Source organism: Bombina bombina, chromosome 3 (assembly GCF_027579735.1).
Source record: "Bombina bombina isolate aBomBom1 chromosome 3, aBomBom1.pri, whole genome shotgun sequence".
NCBI classification, from domain to species: Eukaryota; Metazoa; Chordata; class Amphibia; order Anura; family Bombinatoridae; genus Bombina; species Bombina bombina.
Window position 1 is genome coordinate 905269207 of NC_069501.1, and position 22485 is coordinate 905291691.

Consider the following 22485-nt stretch of genomic DNA (forward strand, 5'->3'; position numbering starts at 1 on the left):
CTGACTGTAGGTTCTCTTGTGCAGTCAAAGAAGGAGAAGGACTTGATAAATCGAGCTATTAAAGTTTAATTTTATTAGCTTTATTTGTATTGTTTTGTCGTATTTTTCTTTAAACCATCAAATGTCCTTTGCTAAGGCAAATTAGGTACATACAGGAATGAGCTACTGCAGTTATTGGTTAATCAATGTTTAGAATATAGTAGGGATAGTTTTTTTACTGGAATTGGTAATCCCATAATTTTTAAAGTTAAATTACAGGAAAATGGCGCAAAATAAATAAATATGCTACAAAACAGTTTTACTACACATAATTAAATAGTTTATATTACATTTTCAAAGTGTTTTATGTCTCTTTAACCTTTTTTTCTTGCATTTTTTAACACGTCTAATTGCTGTTGTTGACAGAATTTCTGCTTTTCATGTCCCTTTTAATTAAACGCTCTTACATACAACAAGTTTGTATTTATTATTCCGCTTGTTTTTTTTTTTTTTTAATAATCACAATTATTAGTGGCACATTTAACATAAACATCTAAGTAATAATAAAATGAAAGCCTTTCTCTAATAGTAGATCTTTGACCTTAAAACCTTGTAATTTTTGCTGTATATATTAGGCTATAAATAAGTACACATATATGCAAATGAGGCTGCAGTCTTTGATTAGTTTTCCCAGTTGTACACTGACAGCTTTGGTTATTCTGCATGTTTTCCTAATCAATAATGTTGCAGGCAAATTATTTGCATTTGAAGAAAGACCGTTTTCGATTTAGGTATCTTAACTGAAAAATATTAAGAGCTAGATTACAAGTGGAGTGCTAATTTATCACACACCCGTAAAAAAAAAAAAAGCACTGAAAAGTCCCTTTACATAGCGGTCTATGGGGACTGCGTGTTCCCTGTAAATATATATTTATATGCTTATATACATATATATTTATTTGTTAATATGTGTATATACACGTATTAACACACACCTATATATATATATATATATATATATATATATATATATATATATATATATATATATTTACACTTGGCTGCCCACCGCTGCACAACTTACCCCCTTCGCTATGCTAGGTTTCTGACGGCATGAGAACAACGGTTTCATTGGAGCCTATGGAAGCACACTCTCACGTTCATTTTGTACTCAAATTATAATACCAGTGTACATTTGCATGCGCTGGTATTACTGAGTGGAGCGCAAATATCGTGCTTGTGTAAGCGATATTTTGTGCTCCACTCGTAATCTGGCTGTATATAATTTGCCCAACATTTAAAAGGGACATGAAACCGATTTTTGTTTCTTTCAAGATTCAAATACAGAATACAATTTTAAAAAATGTTCCAATTTATTTCTATTAACAATTTTGCTTCATTTTCTTGGTATCGTTTATTGAAAGAGCAACAATGCATTACTGGGAGTTAGCTGAACATATATGACTAGAGAAATATATGAAAAAGAAGAGGTAGAGTCCCAGGTAGATGAAGTAAAAGCAATCTTTTATTAAATTCGTTAAAAAGAAAATTCTTGTGAGACGCAGCTCACTCGGTCACATCAGCCTTAGTGAAGGAGTAGAAAGAGCGTAGCACCAGTGGCTTACATGTTTCGGCTAAACGCCGTAATCATAGCCTAGAGAAATATATGTGCAGCAACCAATCAGCAACTAACTCCAAGCTCCTCAGCCTACCTAGGTATTCTTTTCAACAAATGATACCAAAGAGAAAAAAGCAAATTAGATAATAGAAGTAAATAGGAAAGTTGCTTAACATTGTATGCTCTATCTGAATCACGAGTCATTAAATTTTGGGTTGCATGTCCCTTTAAGGTACAATGTTTTCTTATATCAACCTGCACAGTCAATTACTTCACTGCAAATGCCCATTAATGTAATTTGTGTGTGTAAACAGCTATAAAAGATACATTGAAACATATTTTCTACTAATTTTCATTGTATTTGCATTTTCCCTTTAACAAACACTCATAATAATGTAACTAGAAAAGATTATAACAACTATATATAACGCTGTAAAAATTCTGTTACATGTTAAAAACACACACAAATGTATGGAAACTAGTATTCTCTGCATTTCTTTTATTTTGTAATAATGTAAATAGCTATTACTTATGTTTTTCCTTTAAAAAATGTTTGTAAGATGTTTCAATTATTTTCTTGTTAGTGCATGTTATAGATTTTTTATAATGTGTAGACTGGATAGTGTAGTTCTTCTCATTCCTTTATGTATTTATTTATTTATTTATTTATTTATTCAGTCAGTTTGTATTTTGTATTTTTTCTACATGGGGAGGGGGGGGTAGTAGAAAAAAAAACATAATCAGTCTCTTATTAGTTTGTGGATACTGTGTATAGAGCACATTGTTCGTATAATAAGACATACTGTATATAATGCAATATTAACAATGATTATGTAAAACCCTGATGTCACAAATGTTCCATATTTCTTTTATGTATGAATGTTTTACTGTAAAGGAAAAATTCACATTTGGGTCTATTAAACTCCTTGAAAAACTAGTTTACAATCACCTAACCCACTTTCTGTCTGCCAACTCCTTGCTTGACCCCCTGCAATCCGGGTTCCACCCCAAACACTCAACTGAGACTGCCCTTACGAAGGTTACTAATGATCTTCTCTCTTCTAAAAATATTGGCCACTACTCTCTACTCATCTTACTTGACCTCTCAGCTGCCTTCGACACAGTTGATCACCCCCTCCTCCTACAGACCCTTAGCTCTTTTGGCTCTGTGACACTGCTCTTTCCTGGATTCACCCCTATCTTTCTCACAGGTCTTTTTCTGTGTAATTTGCCAGCGACTCCTCCTCTCCAATGCCTCTGTCTGTTGGAGAAACACAAGGATCTGTTCTGGGTCCTCTACTCTTCTCCATGTATACTTTTTCACTGAGTAAACTTATCAACAGTTATGGCTTCAAATATCACCTCTATGCTGACAACACCCAGATCTACCTCTCCACACCTGCTCTCTCTCCCTCTGTCCTTTCTCATGTCAGCGACTGCTTATCTAGTATTTCTTCATGGATGGCCTCTCACCACTTAATATTAACATGTCCAAGACTGAGCTCCTTCTTCTCTCCCCTCAAGCTCTATGCCGACTTGTGACTTCTCTATCCTTGTTGATGGCATCACCATTTCCCCATCGCCCCAAGTCCGCTGCCTTGGAGTTACACTTGACTCAAATCTATCCTTCGTCCCCCATATCCAATCGCTTTCTACATCCTGCCACAACCATCTATGCAATATTTCCAAGATTCAACCTTTTATGTGTGCTAACACCACAAAGCAAATAATCCACGCCCTTGTTATTTCCCAACTTGACTACTGCATTAACCTACTTTCTGGCCTTCCTCTTTCCCGCCTCTCCCCCTTCAATCCATCCTAAATGCCTCTGCCAGGCTGATCCACCTTTCCCGTTGCTCTATATCTGCTGCACCTCTCTGCAAGTCCCTTCATTGGCTCTCCATTCACAGCAGAATTAAATTCAAAATTCTCACCCTTGCATACAAAGTGCTCACCAACACCGCACCCTTCTACCTATCCTGTCTAATCAACAAGTATACTCCAGCCCGCCCACTAAGATCCAACAATGACCTGCTCCTTGCATCTACGATTATCACCTCTTCTCATGCTAGACTGTAGAACTTCTGTCGTGCAGCAACTACCCTCTGGAACACTCTCCCTCATGCTGTCAGGCTTTGCCCTAATCTTTCTTCATTTAAATGTTCTCTGAAGACTTTTCTGTTCAGAGAAGCCTACCACCCAACTCAATAATAAATGAATTTCTCTTACCTAACAACATTTCCCTCATCTAACTCTGCATTAACATCTTTCTCAATCTTGTAGTCCTCACCTCCTGTTTCTCAACTTCCTACCCTTCTAGTTTGTAAGTTCCCATGGGAATAGGGCCGTAAATTCCTCCTGCATGTGTTTGTAAACTTTGTCCTGTATCTTACAAGTTTTATATTATTGTTTTATTTAAATGAACTGTATCCATGGACAGAGCTGCTGAATATGTTGGCGCTTCATAAATAAAGTATAATAATAATAATAATAATAATAATAATAATAATAATAAATTATGAAGGTCTGACTTTGACTGGCTCAGAGACTTACTCACTGACTGGGTACCAAATATTTAAAGTTGGGTTATTGTGCCAACAGGGAGAAAACTCTTCAAGTCACTTGTTAACTAAAGGCAATTTGACAGCAAAGGGCTAGATTTATCATACTGCTGTCAGATGGGGGCATACATCCTCACCTGTTTCCGCCCGGCATCACCTCTGGTGGGCTGCAATCCACTGCCTGCATTTATCATTGCACACATGCATGTGTGCTTGTTTGCAAACCAATATATATATTTTATGACAGCTGCTTGAGTATAGTGTGTAATTTCTTTGACAGTCTACTCCAGAATTTTTGTTTAAAATGCTAGATAAACCCTTTATTACCCATTCCACAGTTTTGCATATAACACAGTTATATTAATATACTTCTACCTTTGTGATTACCTTGTATCTAAGCCTCTGCAGACTGCCCCCTTATTTCTGTTCTTTTGACAGACTTGCATTTTAGCCAATCAGTGCCCTCTCATAAGTATCTCCACAGGCGTGAGCACAATGTTAGATATATGGCACACAGGAACTAATGCCCTCTAGCTGTGAAAAACTGTCAAATGCATTCAGATAAAAGCCACCATTCAAGGGCTTATAAATTAGCATATGAGCCTACCTAGGTTTAGCTTTCAACTAAGAATACCAAGAGAACAAAGCAAATTTGGTGATAAAAGTAAATTGGAAAAGTTGTTTAAAATGACATGCCCTATCTGAATCATGAAAGTTTAATTTTGATTTGATTTTCCCTTTAATTTATTTTTTTATTGGATCTCTTTGAACAATCCCCTATGTCAGCGGTTCCCAACCTTTTTTCCCTCCCGTACCCCTTGATTAGGCTTTTCATTTATGAGTACCCCTCTCTTCATTACCCCCACCCATCCCTCAAAAAAGTTGTTGTTTTTTCATTTAAACTATTTATTATCAGGGTATTGTCAAGTATAAATAAACTATCTATTATTCGGTATTAATAAACTATTTATTATCAGGGTATTGTCAGGTATTAATAAACCCGGATAATAAATAGTTTATTAATGCCTGACAATACCCTGATAATAGTTGATTAATAACTTACAATACCCTGATAATAAATAGTTTATTAATACCTGACAATAGCCTGATAATAGTTGATTAATAACTGACAATACCCTGATAATAAATAGTTTAAGGTAAGCTATACCTGAATGGCATACGAATGTACGTGTATCAACAGGATTAAAGCTCAGATCTTATTCTCAAGAGGAGGCCTGCTGTTTGGCTGGCGCCCCTGGCAGTTGCCTGGTTGCCCCTAAACACAGCCCTGGGGGAGAGTCAAAGTGTTATGATCAAAAAAATAAATATTTAAATTTGTGAGATCAGATCAATATTAACCTCCCAGCCACTGTGAACGTTTTTAGTTGGAAGTGAAGCAATCATAATCAAGCAAGCACTAGAAGCAGTAATTTACAAACGGGCACTGACTATAACTTATTTGGGAATGCAGACCCGCCTTGCCTGTGTGAGTCACAACCTCCACGGCTCTACCACCTGTGTACAATATTTTGTGCAATGCACGGGAGTGGGCGGAGCAGGAGCCTAAGCTATCTGGTGACACAGGGTGATAATTAATATGTGGACTGGAGTCATCCACACCTGGTCCACATATTTCAGGTGCAGGGGCTCCCATCTGCCTATATGCCAAGCTATTACTTCATTTGTCACTTTCCGGCAGAGCGCTCCTTCCTTCCACAGTTCCACAATGGTTATTAGTTGATGACATGTTAATGGTTGACATGTCTAGTACATTGTGTGAATCTTGGGCTTCCCTGGCGAGCACCAAGATTCACACAGTGTACTATGGGTGAAATGCGCGTAGGCAACTCCTGACAATCATCACTTCATACAAAGTTTTCCTATCCTGCAAGCAGTGGTGTGCATAAGTTCTAACACCATACACTACCAGCAAAGCCTTGAGTGCGGCTCTGTGCTGCAGCGTCTGTACGCTGTAAAGGAGGTGCGACCATTAAGAAGCTAGCAGTAAACCGGAGGTCAAAGTGAGAGACCGGCTCCAGCCTGTTGTTTACCTAACGAGAGACATAGAAGGGACGAAGATGGTACTGGCAACTAAAGAGAACCCCAATAAGAGGTCAGGAAGGCAACAGAGGTTGCGCTATTTCCAGAATCAATCCAATTGGCATGGGTAAGACTAGCCCATGTGCGGCTGAGCATTCTAAGTATAGCCGAATAACAGAGGCAAATCCACTTCACTTAACTACATGCTGAGAAGAGAGTTATACACCCTCTACAGACACTTTGCAGGACATCTATGCGCCTTTACGTGCACACACATAAGCCTTGCTTGTGAGATGAATCACATCCATGTTTGCATTAATAAGTACGGACTGATCGTTTGTCGCTTACTGACTTTTTGAATTAACAACTAACACTGCAAGGTGCTTTCTTAAGCCATTCTAACATGCATTAACAGCTGCTTGACAATTACATCTTGCATTCAAGTCCGGCAAGCCATATCAAGGACTTTTGTATTGGCAGCAGTTTTTTGAGCCTATATTTGCAATACTTTAAGGAACTAGTATGATGTGTATATGAATTTTATAGTAAAGGTGTGTTTTATAAATGTTTTTGTATTCTATGTGCACAAAGAAAAAGTTGAAACCAGGTGTTGGTTTAAAAATAAAAAACCATGTGTGCTGAATTCCCTGTCTTTATGAGTGATATCCTTTATCTAGGATAGTTGTTCACTTGTTTCTTTCTATACGCTTTACATACAAATAAAATTAAAGGGTCTGCACATCCTTCCATATGAAGGATCTTAATATTGTGAATTAATCATGAGCTTAGCATCACAAGTTCATTTCTAAATATATCTATAACTTTTGCTTCTAGCTATAAAGGGGTCGATTTATCAAGCTGTGGCAGAAAGGGGTGCACATACGCGCCCCTGTCCACCGCAGCTCACCTCTGGCGGACTGAATTCCGGAATTCAGCATTGCACACAAATGCTATTTTGCGCTCATGTGTAATCCCTCCCCCTGCCTGCGCACAGCCAATTACGCGCGGGCAGGAGCTGTCAATCTCCCTGGTCGGACGAAAACTGAAATTTTAGGTTAGGAAAGCAGTGGTCTGATGACCGCTGCTTGTAAAATACAGACTGCAGGTTCTCATATGAGAACCTGCAATCAAAGGGGGTGCGAAGAGTTTGATAAATCGACCCCAAAATATTTTAAAGGGACATAACAGTTAAAATAAGTCTGTTTTAAAAAGAAGCAATTTTACAATATAAATGTACTAGCAAAAATACTTCTAGTAACAAAAATGCTTCTAGTAAAAGCTTAACCCACATGCCTGCACAGAGAGCCAGTGGTGACGTTTATGACAGCAGCAATGACACACATTGAATCAGTTCTGGTGCAATACAAACCACTATGCATGCTATGAGCCAGCAAGGTATTTGAATAAGAGTGCTGTGAGCATATCTAGATATGCTCCACTCGCCAGTGATATATTTAACTTGGAATAGTTTTTGCTAATACATATCTATTACAAAGATGCTTCTATTTAAAACAGAATTGCACTCCTGTGCATTTTTAATTTTGACTTTTACGGCCATTTAAATAAAAAAAAAACTCTATTTAGTGGTTACTTTGTCAATATGTATTATTTTAACAAGCTGCAATCTTATACTTTGTATAAAACAATATTGTGGGGGGTTTTTTCCATTAAAAAGTTTTCAATATAGCACAAAAAATGTATCTCCTGAAATCAAAGCTCATCTTAATAACTCTCTCAATTAATTAGCTGTGGAAATTAATTTAAGCATCACTACCTCTGTGCTTAATCCCAGTAGCACTGCCATGTTTTATAGTGTCTAGCAAAGATAACTGGATACTTTGTTATCTCTTGTTTTATGTTTACTTAAGCGGAAATGTTCCTTTCAATTAGGTTATTGTCTTCCTCTTTGTAAATGTCATATTTTTCTATGAACTTGCTTTAATCAGTATAATATATAGGTATCAAGGTTGTATTTAGGTAATTCCTAAACAAAACAACAGCACCTAAATATGGAAAAAAAACATAATCCATTTTTTCTGTGTCTATATATCAAATTTTGTTTTGACAGATAAACAATATGGACAAAAACTAAAGAACATTTACATCAACACTCATTTTTATTTTATGAAAACACTTAGAAATGTAAGATTATTTTAAAGAACTAAAACCACATATTGTCAAGTTCACATACATTTTATACAAGTTTACATGAAATGCTTTTACAAATGCCCCATATTTAGTATTAGTATTATTGATCCATCAAAGTATTTGGGGAATACAGTACAATATTATATGTATTAATGTATTGTAGACATGTGCTGCTGGGAAAAATTAGGTTTGAACAAAAATTTCAGAACAAATATTCATGGAAATAAGTTCCCCAAAATATTCATTGGCTGTACAATTTGGTATTCATTTTGTTCTAAACTAATACTAAATATGCATAAAGCAGTTACGTTATTTTTTTTAAACAAATGTAAATGTTCCAAAGCTACAGGTGAAAAAGTTCACCTGTAGCTTTATACCTTTAGCGTTCTGGAGAGCTGCGCCATCCGGTCCTAAACCAAATTAGCTGTTGACATTTACAAATTAGTGCAGATTTATGAACATGGGTTACCACACATTTTACAGGTTCAAAGGGCTTCATTTACAAAGCAGCAGAAGCAACGACCATGCACCCACTGCTTAACCTCTCTGCTCTGTTTATAGCAGGGCTTGACAACCTAAGGAGTCAGGGATCCACTGGCTCCTAGAATTTTGCCCCTGGCTCCTAACATTTTGGGTTATTCTCTCTCTCTCTCTCTCTCTCTCTCTCTCTCTCTCTCTCTCTCTCTCTCTCTCTCTTTCTCTCTTTCTTTCTTTCTCTCTCCCTCTCCCTCTCTCTCTCTCTCTCTCTCTCTCTATATATATATATATATATATATATATATATATATATATATATATATATATATATATGTACATACAAATACCACAGTCTGGTTCATAAAAGTTTGACTGGCTCCTAAATTTTAAACAGATTTGTGAACCACTATTTAAGGTGATTAACAAATAGTGCAAGGGCAGGGGTTGGCTCTGAACAATATTTTTTGCAAACAGTGAATGTACAGCAGCCATTGCCCATTCACCACAAATACAGGTTCCCTATCTGGGAAGCATGTTCATCTGTGTTATCATAGCCCATAGTGTGATTTGGAGAAAATACTTTAAAATGCTTGGTTACAATTGCTTTGTGCTTTATTTGTAAGCTTTGTAAAAAAAATATATATGCTGTTGTGAATTTTAATATAAATACTGCAGTGATGTCTGCATATAAAACAACAAAATATTTTGATCCAATTAAAGGCCTATACGAGCAATGGAATTTAAATTGTATTTTTCTTTTTTGTGTTCTTCCAGAAGTTAATTATTAGTATAAAATATTTGCTGCAAAGTAGACAATATTAGAGAATTAAAATACTTTAATCAGACAGAAAAAAAAGTATTTGGCCACTTGATTAGGGCTGATTTCTACCATCTGCTCATACTTACTAAGAATCTAGCCCTGACTGAACACTAATTTGTGCACTTCCTAGAAATTGAAATCTCTCAGCAAGCAAATTAACAAGAGAAGGGATTCAGCAATAATGGAACTCTTCAGCTTTTGTTTCCCTCTGACAGATGGACAGGGTGCGCTCAAATTGAATTCAGCTTAATTGCATTGTGCCATTTAAAATTTTATCTGCTCCACAGATTTTGTTTACAGGTTTCCAAACCACTGGAAGTTTTCTTTAGCTACTGAAGGAAGAAAAATAAATGTATATCTTATCAAAAGAATCAACTTTACTTCTGTGGGAAAATGATGCTTGTTGTACAATTATTAAACAAAATATATTTACAGACTGATAAGACAATTCATCAATGTGCATAGATTAAATCCAATTTTATTTACTTCATGTTGTTGGAACACCTGGGATACCTGTAAAATGTGTTCTTTAAATATGCAAATATATTCACAGGGTTATAAATAGCATATGTGCTATGATTCTTTGTTGGGTTCTCAAGAATCCTCCTGCATGCAATGTTTAAATGAATATGCATACAAAATATGTTAATATATTAAATAATATAACAGCTGTCTCCATGTCTCCTGATGGGAAAAACACCAGTGTGTTTTATATTGCAAAATATTGTTGATAAAGCGGTATTGAGGCCGTGCTTTGTGTTAATGTTTTTTGTTTGTTTGTTTTTTTATTAGTATAAGTGTAATAAAGCTAATCATTTTTCATCAGTAATTGCTTTTATTTATATTTTAAATATTAATTCTAAATATTTTACTAAATAATGAGGAAATGCACTCCTTAACATGGCAGCCTGCAGAATCTATTGATGATATACACACACATATATACACAGCTAATTGCATTATATTTTACCATAATCCTGGTATAAAATAATAAATAATCATTTTAGATAGATAGATAGATAGATAGATAGATAGATAGATAGATATGAGAATGTTATAATTGACAGTTATCATATTTCTGAAACATGGCATTTGATATTATGGATAAACTGTTGAATTATAATACCTCCAATACAATTTATCTATATCTATATTATCTTTATGTAAACTCAAGCACACACACACAAGTCTGCAAACATATATGTACAACTTAGAGGACAGGGTAAGTGTATAATGACTTTATGATAATTATAAACCTGGCCTGTCCTCAAACTCACGTGGGTATCTGTATGGTTACACTTATGAATCCTTTCTATCAGAGCAAAGACAAACAGTACAAACACCATTAGTTATGTTCACAGTGCGCCGGCGCCAAAGCGTAGCATTACTTATATATGCAGGTTTACTATTTTTTTTAAATTAAAGCATTGTAATGATAATATTAATAGTAATAATTTTGTAGCTAAACATTATGAATAATTGAAAAAGATCTTTCTCTTTTATATTGCAAATTACAGATTTATAGGTTTGCAATGTAATGCATGTCATCTTTTGTTAATTTTTTTATTCTAAATGTTGAAGTTAGTGAATATTTTTTATAATAATCATGTGATCTATAGTCACAGTAATTTTTCTTATAGTCTGAAGGATCTGGTAAAATGTTGGCAATACATAATATTTTGTTCCAGGCTTTAAATATATACAATTGCCCTTGTGATGTTGATGTTAACCAATGAATAAAAAAACAGTTTGTCAGTTTGCTTAAGGTATTTCATCAGTGTACAGCACCATTCTATTATTTTAATTTAATTATAGTATAGAAAAGAACAGCACAACAAAAGTCATCAAAAGTCATCTGTGCTTTAGAAAGTAAAAACTGATTGTTTAATGCAATTGCAGCAATATTTTCTTCATTTCTATTATTTTTGTTCAGTTTCCCAACCCAAATAAAACAGCACAAAGTCCTTAATTATCTAGTTCTGTATGTGAATGATTATTTACTTTGAAGCTATGATAGTCTCTAATGTGTACACATGTAAAAAATGAACACTTTAGGGCCCATATCATTTATATTTGCTACACCATGATATAGAGAGAGCTGAGTCTTCAATTTTTAAATTAAAACTGATAACCTTGGGCAATCAGGGGCTTTTATAAAAGGGATAAACTTTAGCTTGCCTCAGAACAGGTTGTGTTTCTGGAATGCTTCTGGGACTAAAGAGATCAATTAAGTGTGTATAAACAAACAGTTGGAAAAACGCTACTAAAACAACAGTGGAGATGCCTCTCTATTGGGCTCCAGGGGCCTGGGGGAGCTAAGTTTCATTAACTGGATCTGAAGTCCTATGGCCTTCTATAAACAGGCATTAATTAAAGAATGTAAAAAATAAAGTTTCAGACCTTGCAATATGTTAATGATCATATGATTCAGGGCCTGGGAAGAAGAGGTGCAGCGGAGGTCATAAAATAAGCATGAAGCATTTAATATGAGTGCTTGGCAGGGATTTCTGCAAATTAGTTAGTTATTTGCTGGTCCAAAGCAAATTAAGGTGATTTTGCTTCACTTGCTAATTTTTTATATGCATGCTTTGCAAAAATGTTTTTCACAAATGGATGAAGGTTATTGTTAATGGCTTAATGAGAAATATTAACATATTTAAATATAACAGCAAATCCTGACACAATACAAGCACAGTCATTTCGGTGACTTTGTGACAGGTTTATAAAACACACAACTAATTATATAGCTTTTTCTTAATATTCTGTATAATGATACCAGTTTACCACTTTGATTTTAGTCTTGTTACTGGTTAAGGTAATTAAATATATTAAACAGATCATGTTTTTGTAATAATGTGCCTATCACCATAAACTGAAAATTGCATACAGTATACAGTAAAACACAAAGGGAAAAAATAATTATAGCGTCAGATAAATACACTTCATAATGATACTTGACTCAGTGCTCGCCTTTTGACACCTGCTGTATTACAAATTATTAGAAGTAGATCATATTATTATTATTATTATTTTCAACTGTTTAAATAATATTTATTTCTCAATAGCTGGCATGGTGTATATTGTCTATGTGATTATCATTATTATCATTGTCATGTATTTGTAGACAGCCTTTTGCAGACTGCCAGCTCATCATGCAGTGTTATTACAAAGAAGTTATTGGTTTCACAAAATCTGGAGTGTTCTCCAGTTATCTCGAGTGTTTGAGCATGTCGGATTTAGCACTTGCATTACAAGTTGAAAGTAAATGCGATTGCTTCAGCGCAATTGAAGTTAACGCGCATCAAGATACCATGTCATCTGGTTAAACAAAAAAGTGTCACAAAACACATCAAAATACATTACAAAGTACAGTACATACATATACATGTCTTAATATGTCTATGAATATGTGTGTATATATGTATATATATATATATATATATATATATATATATATATATATATATATACAGGGAGTGCAGAATTATTAGGCAAGTTGTATTTTTGAGGATTAATTTTATTATTGAACAACAACCATGTTCTCAATGAACCCAAAAAACTCATTAATATCAAAGCTAAATAGTTTTGGAAGTAGTTTTTAGTTTGTTTTTAGTTATAGCTATTTTAGGGGGATATCTGTGTGTGCATGTGACTATTACTGTGCATAATTATTAGGCAACTTAACAAAAAACAAATATATACCCATTTCAATTATTTATTTTTACCAGTGAAACCAATATAACATCTCAACATTCACAAATATACATTTCTGACATTCAAAAACAAAACAAAAACAAATCAGTGACCAATATAGCCACCTTTCTTTGCAAGGACACTCAAAAGCCTGTCATCCATGGATTCTGTCAGTGTTTGGATCTGTTCACCATCAACATTGCGTGCAGCAGCAACCACAGCCTCCCAGACACTGTTCAGAGAGGTGTACTGTTTTCCCTCCTTGTAAATCTTACATTTGATGATGGACCACAGGTTCTCAATGGGGATCAGATCAGGTGAACAAGGAGGCCATGTCATTAGATTTTCTTCTTTTATACCCTTTCTTGCAAGCCATGCTGTGGAGTACTTGGGCGTGTGTGATGGAGCATTGTCCTGCATGAAAATCATGTTTTTCTTGAAGGATGCAGACTTCTTCCTGTACCACTGCTTGAAGAAGGTTTCTTCCAGAAACTGGCAGTAGGACTGGGAGTTGAGCTTGACTCCATCCTCAACCCGAAAAGGCCCCACAAGCTCATCTTTGATGATACCAGCCCAAACCAGTACTCCACCTCCTCCTTGCTGGCATCTGAGTCGGACTGGAGCTCTCTGCCCTTTACCAATCCAGCCACGGGCCCAGCCATCTGGCCCATCAAGACTCACTCTCATTTCATCAGTCCATAAAACCTTAGAAAAATCAGTCTTGAGCTATTTCTTGGCCCAGTCTTGACGTTTCAGCTTGTGTGTCTTGTTCAGTGGTGGTCGTCTTTCAGCCTTTCTTACCTTGGCCATGTCTCTGAGTATTGCACACCTTGTGCTTTTGGGCACTCCAGTGATGTTGCAGCTCTGAAATATGGCCAAACTGGTGGCAAGTGGCATCTTGGCAGCTGCACGCTTGACTTTTCTCAGTTCATGGGCAGTTATTTTGCGCCTTGGTTTTTCCACACGCTTCTTGCGACCCTGTTGACTATTTTGAATGAAACGCTTGATTGTTCGATGATCACGCTTCAGAAGCTTTGCAATTTTAAGAGTGCTGCATCCCTCTGCAAGATATCTCACTATTTTTTACTTTTCTGAGCCTGTCAAGTCCTTCTTTTGACCCATTTTGCCAAAGGAAAGGAAGTTGCCTAATAATTATGCACACCTGATATAGGGTGTTGAATTCATTAGACCACACCCCTTCTCATTACAGAGATGCACATAACCTAATATGCTTAATTGGTAGTAGGCTTTTGAGCCTATACAGCTTGGAGTAAGACAACATACATAAAGAGGATGATGTGGTCAAAATACTCACTTGCCTAATAATTCTGCACTCCCTGTATATATATATATCTATCTATCACAAAAGGCTTACTTCTAACAGCTTCCTGTGAGTGCCATTGAGCTGAGGGCTGAGCATGTTGCAGGGTCATGTATGTGTTCCCAGTCCAGTCTGATAGTGCTGTCCCCTTTCGTGTTTTGTATATGTCTAGTGTGATTACATAAGCCTGTGCACCCTTCACTTGTTCCCAGTTTGTTTGATTGAGAACTTGCATTCTTTGGCTGGTTTAGGGACCCAGGTTTTGAAAGGGACCTTGACGTGGTACCTGGGCTTGTCCCATTTGGCCAGATGCGGTAACTAGCCCTTCCATTTTTGCTTTTAATCTTAGCTGAGAGCCTGTAAGTGAGTGCTGAACTTTCTCTGTGTGTTATATATATATTCTTTAAAACATATATACAGGTATATATATATATATATATATATATATATATATATATATATATATATATAAAAATCACAAAAAGGAAGCAGCACCACCAACAATCAATCAACAGATTTATTCGTGCAGACTGCACAGTAACAATGCCAGACCACGAAATAGCAACGTTTAGAACTTACTCCTTAATCATGCATGGTTACACCTAAAGTTAATACAGTTTAAAAACCCTTATAAACCACACCCATCATACATCAAATCTGTAGCACACCTGAAATAATGCCCTCTAGTGGTCATTAAAAATATTTCAATAACAGAGTATCATTGTCAGTCTAACAACATACAATTAATAATTAATCTAAAAAAATATCAGCTGAAGTAATATAGTAGACATAATTTCCTAGAACACATTCCAATAATATATTACAGAATCTCAAATATCACCACAGTTCATATGCTCATATGTTCATAAGCATAACCCCTTAAAGGCATAGAGACCAATCCCGCTCCCTATTCATCCCCCTAGGATACATGGTATCTAATTTACTGATCCAAAATACCTCTCTTATTTTTAACCTTTTGGTCCTATCCCCACCTCGTCTTAGGTGTCCTATCTGTTCCAATACTTGAAACCTCAACTGAGTTAAATTGTGCCCTGCACATAAAAAATGATTGGCAATGGGGGCATCTAATTTTTTTGTTCTTATACTATTTTTATGCTGATTTATCCATTCACGGACTGAGCGGGTGGTCTCCCCAACATACCCCATTCCACATGGGCATTTAATGTAGTACACCACAAAGTCAGTGTTGCAAGTATAGTGTCCCCTGATGTCAATTTTTTTTCCTGTACTAGAATGATTAAATGAAGGGCCCTTAATTATATCATTGCAGTTGGAACAGCCAAGGTATGGAAAGCAGCCAAAATTCTTTTTACCGATGTAACTTTGCACTAAGGCCTTCAAAGGGCCAATATCGGCATGTACCAATAAATCTTTCAGATTTCTGCCTCTTTTAAAGGCAGGCATAGGTGGCTATTTCAACTCTATTATATCGGGGTTATAGGTCTGTAATATATGCCAATGGCTGGAAATTATCTTACGTATCCTATTACTCAATTTTGAATACTGACTGACAAAGATTAACCTATTAGATTTCTTTTTCTCTTTACCCTCTTTATGTTCCAATAGATTTTGCCTGGCAATTTGTCTCACATTCTCAATTTCTGTTTGTATTAAGGTTAATGGATAACCCATAACCCTAAAACGGTCACCCATTTCTGCTAGTCTTTGCTCAACAGGGCCTGTCTCAGAGACAATCCTTTTTACCCTTAAGAGTTGGCTCCTAGGGAGAGACCTATTTAAAGAAGGGGAATGCATACTGTTATAGTGTAGGAGAGTGTTGCAATCTGTTTCTTTCTTGTGTAGATCAACTACAAGACCATGAGTACTCCTAAATACTCTAGTATCAAGGAAAACAACACTCTCCTCACTACACACCAATTTTAATTTAATATGACAGGTTGAAGAATTTAGATCATTAACAAATTCTTCCAGGCTCCCAATGTCGCCCAACTATGCGCAAAAAAATGTCATCACCAGGTGGCGCCATATTGTAGAAATAGTGGATGACCATATACAAAATGTTCCTCATATATATTCATATATATATTGGTGTATGTAGGGGCAACATTGGAACCCATGGCTGTGCCTTGTAACTGCAAGTAATAATGATCTTCAAATAAGAAGTAATTACAGTGCAAGATGATACTTAACAATTGTAAAATAAACTTCCTATGAAGGGTGTTGTATCTTTCATCTTGACTCATTATTTTACTTACATCACCAATGCCAGCTTCATGAGTTATCGATGTGTACAATGAAGTCACATCAAGGCTAAAAAGGATCCCTTTAGTACTTTCAAATGGTCAATTTTGTAATTTCAATTAAAAGTCCCCTGTGTCTTTGATATAAGAGCTAGAATTAACATATGATCTCAATACCCTATCCAAGTATATAGACACCTTAGATAATAAAGACCCCATTCCTGCCACAATAGGGCATCCAGGTGGGGCTGTAGCACTTTTATCGACCTTAGGGAGGGTATAGAGGACCGGTGTAATGTCCTCTGTATTTAATAAGAATTGTGTAGTATCATTATCAATGATGCCAAATTTGGCTGCTGTCTGTACACAAAACAGAATTTCTTTTTTTATTTTAAAAAAAAATTAGGTGAATTGAGAGGGGTTATCCAGGAACGAAAGAAGAAGAAATTTGCCCGCAATGAGGAGGATTACGTATCCGGAACAGTATGCCATTGGTCTGGTGATTCCACGGGACATTCCGGTGGCACTTCCAGAGGCACCTCCAGTTACAGGCAGAGGCGTGTGCGTAGAGTGAGCGGACGCTCAAGCACACAAGGATCCTCTTCTGGTTCAGCGTTGGGGGAATCCGACATGGAAGTCCAGGTAGTCACAGGGGTGGCAGATGACACCATTGGAGGAAAAGAAATGGACCCCAGGAAGAAACAATCACAGATGGAAGAGAACCTGGTAACGACCCGCAGCGGCAGCAAACCCTGATGAACCTCAGTCAGGTTCAACTCTCTAGTGATGAACTGTCCGTGTTTGAGAAGGGGCTATCTTTTTGCCCTCTGCAGGACTGTGATATATTTGATTTGTATCATTTCTTTAGGTCTGTGAAACTAAAAAGTTTTTTTGCTAGCATACCTGATTGTGATGTCAAGTGTCATACCTCAAATATATGTATGCAAGAACAAGGTATACATTTGAAAGCACTGGGTTTGTCTAAAAAGAGTACAGCAGCCATATTTGGCATAATTGATAATGATACTACACAATTCTTATTAAATACAGAGGACATTACAACGGTCCCCTATACCCTCCATAAGGTCGATAAAAGTGCTACAGCCCCACCTGTGTGATCTATTGTGGCAGGAATGGGGTCTTTATTATCTAAGGTGTCTATATACTTGGATAGGGTATTGAGACCATATGTAAATTCTAGCTCTTATTTCAAAGACACAGGGGACTTTTTATAGAAATTACAAAATCTACCATTTGAAAGCACTAAATGGATCCTGTTTAGCCTTGATGTGACTTCATTGTACACATTGATAACTCATGAAGCTGGCATTGGTGATGTAAGTAAAATAATGAGTCAAGATGAAAGATACAACTCCCTTCATAGGGAGTTTATTTTACAAATGTTAAGTATTGTCTTGCGCTGTAATTACTTCTTATTTGATGATCATTATTACTTGCAGTTACAAGGCACAGTCATGGGTTCCAATGTCGCCCCTACATAAGCCAATATATATATGAATATATATGAGGAACATTTTGTATATGGTTATCCACTATTTCTACAATATGTTGCCACCTGGTGGCGATACATCGATGACATTTTTGGCGTATGGTTGGGCGACATTGGGACCCTGGAAGAATTTGTTTATGATCTTAATTCTACAACCTGTCATATTAAATTGAAATTGGTGTGTAGTGAGGAGAGTGTTGTTTTCCTTGATACTAGAGTACTTAAGAGTACTCATGGTCATGTAGTTGATCTACACAAGAAAGAAACAGATTGCAACACTCTCCTACACTATAACAGTATGCATCCCCCTTCTTTGATTAGGTCTCTCCCTAGGAGCCAACTCTTAAGGGTAAAAAGGATTGTCTCTAAGACAGGCCCTGTTGAGCAAAGACTAGCAGAAATGGGTGACCGTTTTAGGGTTAGGGGTTATCCATTAACCTTAATACAAAAAGAAATTGAGAATGTGAGACAAATTCCCAGGCAAAATCTATTGGAACCTAAAGAGGGTAAAAAGAAAAGAAATCTAATTGGTTAATCTTTGTCAGTCAGTATTCAAAATTGAGTAATAGGATACGTAAGATAATTTCCAGCCATTGGCATATATTACAGACCTATAACCCCGATGTAATAGAGTTTAAAAGTTAAAAGAGGCAGAAATCTGAAAGATTTATTGGTACATGCCGATATTGTCCCTTCAAAGGCCTTAGTGCAAAGTTACATTGGTAAAAAGAATTTTGGCTTCTTTCCATGCCTTGGCTGTTCCAACTGCAATAATATAATTAAGGGCCCTTCAGTTAGTCATACTAGTATGGGAAAAAAATTTGACATCAGGGGACACTATACTTGCAACACTGACTTTGTGGTGTACTACATTAAATGCCCATGTGGAATGGGGTATGTTGGGGAGACCACCTGCTCAGTCTGTGATTGGATAAATCAGCATAAAAGTAGTATAAGAACAAAAAAATTAGATGCCCCCGTTGTCAATCATTTTTTATGTGCAGGGCACAATTTAACTCAGTTGAGGTTTCAAGTATTGAAACAGATAGGACACCTAAGACGAGGTGGGGATAGGACCAAAAAGTTAAAAATAAGAGAGGTCTTTTGGATCAGTAAATTAGATACCATGTATCCTAGGGGGATGAATAGGGAGCTGGATTGGTCTCTATGCCTTTAAGGGGTTATGCTTATGAACATATGAGCATATGAACTGTGGTGATATTTGAGATTCTGTAATATATTATTGCAATGTATTCTAGGAAATTATGTCTACTATATTACTTCAGCTGATATTTTTTCAGATTACTTATTAATTGTATGTTGTTAGACTGACAATGATACTCTGTTATTGTAATAATTTTAATGACCACTAGATGGCATTATGTCAGGTGTGCTACAGGTATGATGTATGGTGGCTGTGGTTTATAAGGGTATTTAAGCTGTATTAACTTTAGGTATAACCATGCATGATTAAGGAGTAAGTCCGAAACGTTGCTATTTTGTGGTCTGGCATTGTTACTGTGCAGTCTGCACAAATAAATCTGTTGAAGATACTTTGGTGGTGCTGCTTCCTTTTTGTGATTTATACTTGTTTGGGTATTGTGCAGTACCCATGAAGCTTGCACACCTTCCTGCTCCCAGGTGCTGGAAATTTCTTTGGATATATGTATATATACAGATATAGATATATACAGCCAATCACGCACTGGCAGGGGACGGGGTTGCAAGCGAGGGCACAGGAGCGCTCTTGTGCAATGGTAAATGTGGGCAGCAGATTGCTGCCCACCAGAGGAGAATATGTATAGCCCTGTCCGCCATGGGATAATAAATGGAGCCAAATGTTGCACTTTTGCTACACATACAGTAATTAAAAAAGCATGAACCCCCAAAAAATGATTTCATGATTTAAATAGTGCACACAATTTTAAACAGCTTCCCAATTTACTTCTATTATCTAATTGACTTTGTTTGCTTGACATCCTTTGTTGAAAAGCATACCTAGGTAGGCTAGGAGCATCAACGCACATATATACCTCTTCCCAAAATAATTTTGGGTTTCATATCCCTCTGACCATTATATATGTAATTAAAGATTAAGTTTAATGTCTAAGTGAGACAAAAATGTTCAGTTTCTATTTTTTCCTAGTTAAAATGTTTGCCAGCTATGAGTTGTAGCAAGGTGTGATGAAGGCAGCTAGCTCATATGACATTGCTCTGTAACAGCAATTTTAGATGGACAAATTACAGTTGAGAAAATTTCATGACTCGGTAAAATGAGCAATGATGACATCTGTGGATGCAGGTCTGTTCATATCTTTGTTGAGCCTTTAGGGAAATAAATATCTCTGAACATTCGGTGAAGTGAAGCTCATTCAATAAATCAACCTGACACAATAACACTTCTGGCACATGATCCTTACTTCTCTCTCAGCACCACCTTCCCTGTGTATGTCTGTTTTACCAAATGCTCTCTCTCCCCATAGGCCTCTATATCAAATCAGAACACAAATATACAGTAAGATGTTTTGGGAATTGGTTTTGTTCTGCACAAACATGACATGTGAGTTGATATTATATGATGCATGCTACATGTTGAATGTTAAAATGATATGCAAACTTAATTGATAATTTACTCAGTGTTATCATCCTCTTAGTTTTACTCTAAACATTGACATCTTCATACAGTCTATATACTTGATGTTTTTCCCAAAGCATCTATCCATAAATTACGGAGACCCTCCAGTGTCACTCTGTAATACATCGTAAGCTTGTTATATTAAATAGTTAGTATGATTTAACTATTTTGTGCATACTCAACAATCAGTAAGGCATGCCTAACATCTCCTCTTTCTGTATGCGTGTCGTGTGATTTTGCGTGAAATACCAAGTGACCTGCCTTCTCTGACACCCCACCTTTGGAAGAGGAGGAAACTGCAGCCCACGCCTACAGAAGGAGGAACCAGCGGCCCTAATTTTACAGTTACATCGTGCTCACGAATGAGCTGTTTTGTGCACACAATGTACACTTATTTCATGCGCACGCCTTAATGATTGATGCATGCTCATGAAATTGCTAAATCATGGTACCTGTTTAATATAACATGCTCATGATGTATTACATTGTGAGCACCATATGTTACAGCGGGGGAACGTTTTGATTTTTTTTTACAGAATGACACTGGAAGGGCTCCATAAAAAAAGTTAATTTTAAAACTAAGTATTTGGAGATATTCATTGCACAATATGCACCTGTAAACAATTTTGATTGTAAAAGCTTCACCATAACAAGCCTGCCTTTAAATATAACTCCATTTGGTTATTTTGGTTTTGTATCAATATTTAAAAAAAAAAGTTACATTTATTCTCTGGCTAAATAAAGAACAAATTGAGAATTATGATACAGTGTTTTTCTTGATATAAATAAAGATATATTCTCCAAAAAAAGAATGGAATATTATTATCTGAATTGAGATTGGTAAAGAGCAATGTTCTTCAGTTCAGTAATCTCTCAATATTCTCCCATTTGGCAAGAACTGTCAGTATCCACCAAAATTGAACAAATCCAAAGTTCCATGGTCACCATTATTAACTTATCTTCATATCTTCTCAAGGATACAATATATTTATCTACTTTTTTCATGTTTACTTTATCCTGGATTGTTTGTATTGTGTTGCTTGTGTTGCATATCTATTCACGGTTCTACCACTATGCACAAACTGTTATGTGAATGTAGGCTAAATTGGCTGAAAAGCTGATCTGAAGAGAATTATCTAATTTTCTACTCTCTAAATTAAAAAAAAAATAATAATAAAAAAAAAAATTCAAATTGTCTATCCACAAATAACCAACTTGTAACCAACTTCAAGTCAATTTTAAGTAGAGTACTCATCACCCGCTAACAAGAGCAAACTGTAGGTATAAATGCTTGCCATATACAGTTATCAGATTTTAATTAAAGGGACAGTAAACCTTAAAAATAATGTTATATAATTCTGCACATAGTGCCGAATTATATAACATTATTTAAGTGCTATAGTTCTAAAAGCCTTTTTTACCTTTTAATACGTAAAAATTATGGCGCTTTTACAGACCCGC

The 22485-nt window shown here is 36.0% G+C and overlaps 1 protein-coding gene across 3 annotated transcripts in view; it reads left to right on the forward strand.

Annotated features, from left to right (window-relative positions):
* DACH1 (dachshund family transcription factor 1) overlaps nt 1–22485 on the forward strand; it is a 518737-nt gene that overhangs the window by 50683 nt on the left and 445569 nt on the right. The window lies entirely within an intron of this gene.